The following is a 7,203-nucleotide window of genomic DNA, read 5'->3' as shown; positions in this document are numbered from 1 at the left end:
TGCACATATATATATAACATTTAAATTTTAGTTTTTATATATATGCCATATTATATATGCATGAAAATATATATATATATCATTTTATGAAAGTTAAAATAATGATATTTTTCTTTTGATATGAAAATTTATGGTGGTATAAATGTAAAAATGAGGTTTTGGTGCTATGTAAATACATATTAAAATTGAATGGTATGTACGAAAATGCCCCCTGGAACTTATTATCTAACCAACCCTTGTGTTTTTTCAAAGGAAAAGTGGAGACAAAATCTCAGTAGGCATGGCAATAAGAAATTGTATAAAAATCCACTTTTTTGGGGCGTTTGCATATATATAACACACAGTTCTTTTGTTTTAAGTATTAACATATCTCACACATAAACTTTTATATTTACTCACAACACTCAAATTTTTAATCCAAGTTTTTTTTTCTAATAAAAAAAGACTTTTTTTCCAACAAAAGTATTAATTTTAATACAAAAAGTGTCCAAGAAACACACCCAATGAATACGTGTTGCTATGAAGTGATTAGGAAGAGAGAGAGAGAGCAGTCGGGAATCGTAAAAAAAGTGCAGTTTATTCATGACATGAACCCTTATTTATAGGGAGAGGTCACAACATTACAAAAGTGTATATTAGCCCCCTTATCATCAACTTTTCAGGAGGATTTTTTTGGTAATTACAGAGTTATTCACACATAATAAGACCGAAGATTAATTTGACTAATGAGAGTTGTCTATCGACTGGTAATCTTTGACTCGATCGATATCTAGTCGAAAAGAGTGTTCACTGTCAATCGTTCTGAAGACTGATTACCTCCCTGCACCTTGTGCCGATAGTTCGAACAAAGTATTTCTCTTGCCAATATTCAACAAAAAAATGATAGTCTAAGGATATGTTCAATCGTCTGTATCTTCTTCCTAAGCCTTTCATCTGCTTTGAGATTTGTGCTAATATATTTTTATATGTACTATTTACATGAATGTTAAGAGCTTCTTATAAATTGGACATATTTGTCCGTGCTTTTTGACGTCTGGGATTATATATTTTGGGATTTCAAAACTCTAATATTCTTACTACAATTTGCTATTAAATCAAGTGAAATTAATTAGTTATTATTTTAATAATAATAGTAGAATCATGCTCTCTCTCTCTCTCTCTCTCTCTCTCTCTCTCTCTCTCTCTCTCTCTCTCTCTCTCTCTCTCTCTCTCTCTCTCTCTCTCTCTCTCTCTCTCTCTCTCTCTCTCTCTCTCTCTCTCTCTCTCTCTCTCTCTCTCTCTCTCTCTCTCTCTCTCTAAATATACATATATTTATAAAATGTCCAAGCAATAGAAAAAAATTACGTTAATAACCTTAAAACCCTAAAAGCAAACCCCCTCAAATTAAAGTTACACCGATTCTTAACGCTATCAAACAATTGATAAATAAAATGCATCATTAAACCTAGTGGCTAAACTAAAAAATTGAATGAGTTAGCTTTTGACTGAACTCCTTTTTAGCCTGTTAAATCCTCATGTTTTTCATCATTTTAATCATATAATCATTGACCAACATCTATGCCTTAAATTTTCTTAATTTTTTTTTTCATTTAAATGATGCATAAACATGAAAACTATACAAATTTGTATATGAAACACCCCGATTCTGCTTTATTTGAAGGAATTAGAGGAAAGGAAATGATATAAGTTGGAAAATGAAATGGAAAATCTTCATCTTTTATTTGATTGAGAAGAAATTTTTAAAAAAAATGTCTTTTTTGAATGATTGAGTTTTAGCTTTAGATTAAGATGATTTGTAGTCACAATGGTTTGTTGTCTCATTCTGCTGACAGAAGCTTCTCGTCTAGGGATAAATAATCAACAACAAACCAGAATAGCCGACTTAGAAAGCCAAGCTGATCGAGTCAAGTCTTGTCGACCCAAAGACCACTAAAGGCCGACCTGCAACCCCGATTCAAAATAGTTGGAAGAACATGATTTGTCGAACCAAAGTCCATTGATTTTAGCGGAGTCATAGGCTTGTATAAGTAAAATACCTAAAATATTTTGTAACACCTTAATTAAAATTGGAACAAAACATGTAATTTCATATTTTTTACACCCTCATACATAGGAGAATCATGCTATGAGGAAGACGAATCAACTATTCAAATATTTATTTTTATAACCAATTAGCAATTAAATAGGGTCTCGGCTGAAGAAATTTGTTGAAGAAAGTTGGCCGTAAAATATAGCTAATGAGCCAAAAAGCCCATGTCCACCGCAGCGCAGGGCATGGTTTAAGACCACTAATTGTTCAACTATAACAACTTTCATTAGTATTTTCAATCTTTTAAACTCATTTTTTAATTCTGAATTTTAGAATATTTTCAACTATATTTTTATTTTATGTGTTATTTTTAAAATTTATTTATATTTTTTATATAGATACTTGTTAAATTATTATCTTCACTATATAACTTAAAAAAACATCTTAGAGATATTAAAGCCAATCACTTTTACATAGTTGAATTCACCGGCAAAATTTATAAAATAAAAGTTAAATTAAAATTATTTAATTGCATTATTAAGGCCAAGATCAATATATTACTGCCTCAATTACTCTAAAAATAGTTATTAAATACATCAATCTCATTTGCACTTGAAAATTCTACACTGGCATTAGACACTACAATCATCACCCTTTAAACAATTAAATCACTCCTTAAATTATTAAATCACTTAATGATATTATAGAGTGAGTTTACCACCCCATGACTAAATTGCAATATAATAATTTTGATATAAAATGAACATTTGCAAATCAATACTTATAAGTGCACAAATGGGACAAAAAATGGATATTTATAAAGGGAACTTTCCTTACTCATAAAGCAGGTACCCAACATGTTTCAAGATAATATAGAAGCATAAAAGGTTGCCTTAGATCTCCTCGATGAGATAAGATATGAGCACAAAACTTAAGCTTTCATGCTCATCCTTAGTAAATATAAGATTCAATAATTTAAAAGAAGATATGATCATTAAACAAGTTATGGTTAGGTAATTTCTTAGCGAATTAAGAGTGTCTTTACAATGCCAACAAGAATGAAGAAAGCAATCTTGCAGCTACAAATTAATATGGGATATCATCCTAAGATTGTAAAACTTAAATAATTTAAATTTATGCTATCTTTAGAAATAGCCTCTGACTGGTTACATGCAAGAGGATAAATTGAATGTGAAGAGGGGTATTCCATCTTAATTATTTGAGTGTTGAGATTAAAGAGCTAATCAAGGACAATATGAACTACACAAGCTAAATCATGTATGAAGGCGACCAATGAAATAGATTTACGAAAAGATAAATGCACTCATTTTTACTCGGACTATTGCTATTTCTATAATAGTAAATTAAGACAAAATAAAATCAAATTAATAAAGATATGATGCAAGTTTAAAATATTATCTTTTCATTCATTCAATGGAGTGTGTTTATAAAATTATTGCACTTTTAAAACTTATCAATAAAATAATTGAAAATCACTTAATCAATAACTTTAAATTTAATAAAATTTTATTCTATTATTGTTATGGTATATCCATATATTATGTATCCAATTGAAGATTCTATGAACTTTATGGTGGAAAGATCTCAAAATGTAAATTCTCTATCCTTAACTAAGGATGGCCCACCAACTTTATTCTCTACTTCTTGATATTTTCACTTCTCTTACATCGTGTGCTTTACTTATTTTCTAATTCTTCACTACTCTTCTAGGTGTTTTTACCTTCTAGCATGACTTCAATCCCTACCTCGAGCTCCCACTTCCTCTTTTTATTAAGCTAGTCAACCTCATAAGTATTATGTTCAATTTTTTATAGATTTATTTAAAAATTTTAATTTCATATATAGGGTAACGTTCATCTTGACCATAAAATGAACGAGCCCATGGTTCTCAAAATGAATATGATCAAACTTGACATCAACTTCAAAAAGATGTGCTCTATTTTCTTTCTTTTATTAATTTAGGTAATGTTCTCTCCATAACTTATTTTGCAACCCTCTACACAACCCTAAAGTACTCTCAACTTACATTCCAATTTTATAGAGTAAACTTCAAATGTCTAAAGGGACACTTCATAATAATTATCACCATTAAGAAGTTTAAAGAAGGGACACTTCATAATAATTATCACCACTAAGAAGTTATCTTTAAATATTATTGGTCAAACTCATCTTACTATTCTTAATAGTTAAATAAACTCGTCCAGAAGTCTTACTATGTAGAGACTTTCCATTTATATGAAATTTTGCGACTGCAAAATTATTATGAATTAGATTGCAATGATTATGAGAGTGAAAGCACCTCTGTGATTAACAAAGCAGAGGATATTAGCTTTGACAACAAAAATTCATAACACTTAACCATTCTAATAAGAAGCTAGCCTTATTAGAAAGCTTGGCCTTAACATTGGGATATGGTTCGACATTCTTATCCATTAAACATCAACTTATTTTTACAATAATAAAATAAGTGATTTGAAATATTATGTAAACCCCTCTTTAATAATCATAGATTCTTTTTTTGAAACAAAAACCCTAGAAGATGATAAGTCAACAAATTATTTGCACTCTCTAACAAATGATTCTCCTAAAAAATAATCAAAATCATTTTCAAACGTGCTTGTCCATTTTTTATGACCTCCGTTAGAGACTAACCCATAAACTTTCCTTTCAAAAGTGGAGAAGTAAATTTACCAATATGCGACATAAGGAGAATGCCTTGCATCTGACTAAACATTATATGCATATTAGCAAGCACCTTCAAGTTTAAACTTTAATTCGCTCTTTCATTCTTTATACCTACTACTCTCTTTTCTAATAAGACTTTCACTTGAACTCTATTTTCCTCAATTTAGTTCTTGATTTTAGAGCCTAACATAATTTTATCTTTATCTTAACAATGACAACCACACATATTAGAGTAAATTCCCTATATACCATTCTCACCCTCATGATCTCCTCTCTCATATGAACTAAAAAAAAAATGCTTAAAGATTTTGTCAAAATATCATTATCTTGAGCCCTTTAGGATTCTTCAAGCTGAATGTAACTTTGAAATTCTTATTGTAGCTCACTATCATTATATATACCACACTAACAGATAAATTTTTTCTTCTAAGGATTTTTTTTCAACAAGTTTGAGAGTAGTCAGACAAGCTAATCCCTTATATGCTTACATGTGCTTTTTATAGCTTCTCTAATCTAATTTAATTTCTCTCTCTCTCTCTCTCTCTCTCTCTCTCTCTTCAAAAAATAATAGCAAGAAATAATAATATTGTAATCTTTGTATTTTATTACTCTTTAATATGCACACTAATATATATATATATATATATATATATATAATATATATATATATACATACATACATACATATACACACCATTGAGATAACATTGCCTATGTATGAAACTTATACATTAAAACATCAACCAATCACTGATCATTAAATAAATCTATTATATTATAATTTAATGATTCATATAGAGAAAATGTGCAAAGCGTCAGAAGTTATCAGTATTGTGTGAGATAATATCTATTAACTGAAAAGAAGATAATATACCATATGATTCAAACTCTTTGTGAGGGAACAACTAGAAAGTTGGATCGATGGTATAATGTAAGTACCTGGACGGTTGTGTGGATGTTATTGCAAGTTACATTCGATAGTAAATTAAGGATATAAATACATATATAGGGCTAGAAGACACATGAGGATGTGAGCAATGCATGTGTAAAAAGAGAGAAATTAAGTAGGGGTCTCAATTTGTCATGTATTGTCAAGTAGTGAGGAATATTAAAGTCATCTGAAGAAGTAGTTCGGGCATGTTAAGGTTACAAGGGGATAAGATGCAAGCTTTAGGAGTGACAGTGTTGTATAAGAGAGCTAACGACTTGTGAATATATATTATATGTATTGTGTGATGGAAAAAAAGCTACACAAACGGGCATGTACGGGAGTTTGACTTTGAAATTGAAATGGTAAGATATCATAAGATTGGAGGTTTTCTCAAACAATGTTGGTAGGAGATTGTGGGAGAGGCGACATTGTATTCTCATTATCAATAATAATTTGAAAATATCGTAATTTCATATACTGAATACACTTTATAATTTTTTTAGGCACAAAATTGTTAAAAAGTTAGAAAATTTACTTAAAAGGATTTAGTTGGTTGATTGTTGATAAAAAATAGCAGCATTTACATGCATACCCCCCTACCCTTATGTATTTATATATTTATCACCTGTACTTTATCATTTTATATTTTGGACCAATGACACTTATTTAGCATTTAAAGAGCGAAACAATTTTTATGTAAAAATTGTATGCAAATACATAAGAACTGACTGGTATGTATGTATGTGGTATTTATTTTCACTCAATTAATGTATGTGAAAAGAAAATATATATTATTCGAGGGGCTTAGAGATAAGTGTTGATCTCTGAGCAAAATAAATTAAATAATGTTATCTAGTAAGTTACCTCATTTTTAAAACTTATTTTCTAAGCTTATTTTAACAAATCTTGACTCAACATTAAAATCTCGACTCATTAAACTCAATTTTGAGCAACCCAAGTAAGCCCGAGCTCATCATGGTTTGAGACTATTAATGCTCCACAATATTGCTTTTTCAAACATAAATATTACAATATTCCCCTTATTAGAATCCAAACAATTCTAAGATTTTATGAATGCCTTTTCATTTGTAATTAGGAAGATTTACATACATACCACTCAATTCAATTGTATTTTATATATCTCACACCTAAACTTGAATTTTTATATCGTGTCACCTTTTATATGAATAAAAAGGCGTATTCCACATATTACAAGTTAAAGTAGTATTTTTATGTGATATAAACGATTTGGGTGTTATAAATGTAGTATTAAAATATAAATGTAAAGTTTGTAAATACATAAGAATTGTATGGTATGTATGTAAATGTCCCTTGTTATAATTAAATTTCAATTTCTTAACTATTAAAAAACAATATAGTGCATATGCTGTATGATGAAAAAAAAATATATATTTTTAATATTTGATATATCTATATATATATATGCCATGCAATCATGTAGGTTGGCATTCACAGTATATGACCCTTTAAATTGGATGTTTAAATCCCTATAATCATTCTTTTATGAATGAATATA

The sequence above is a fragment of the Phalaenopsis equestris genome, unplaced genomic scaffold, assembly GCF_001263595.1.
Source record: "Phalaenopsis equestris unplaced genomic scaffold, ASM126359v1 Scaffold000002, whole genome shotgun sequence".
NCBI lineage: Eukaryota > Viridiplantae > Streptophyta > Magnoliopsida > Asparagales > Orchidaceae > Phalaenopsis > Phalaenopsis equestris.
This window is presented reverse-complemented; position numbering follows the sequence as displayed.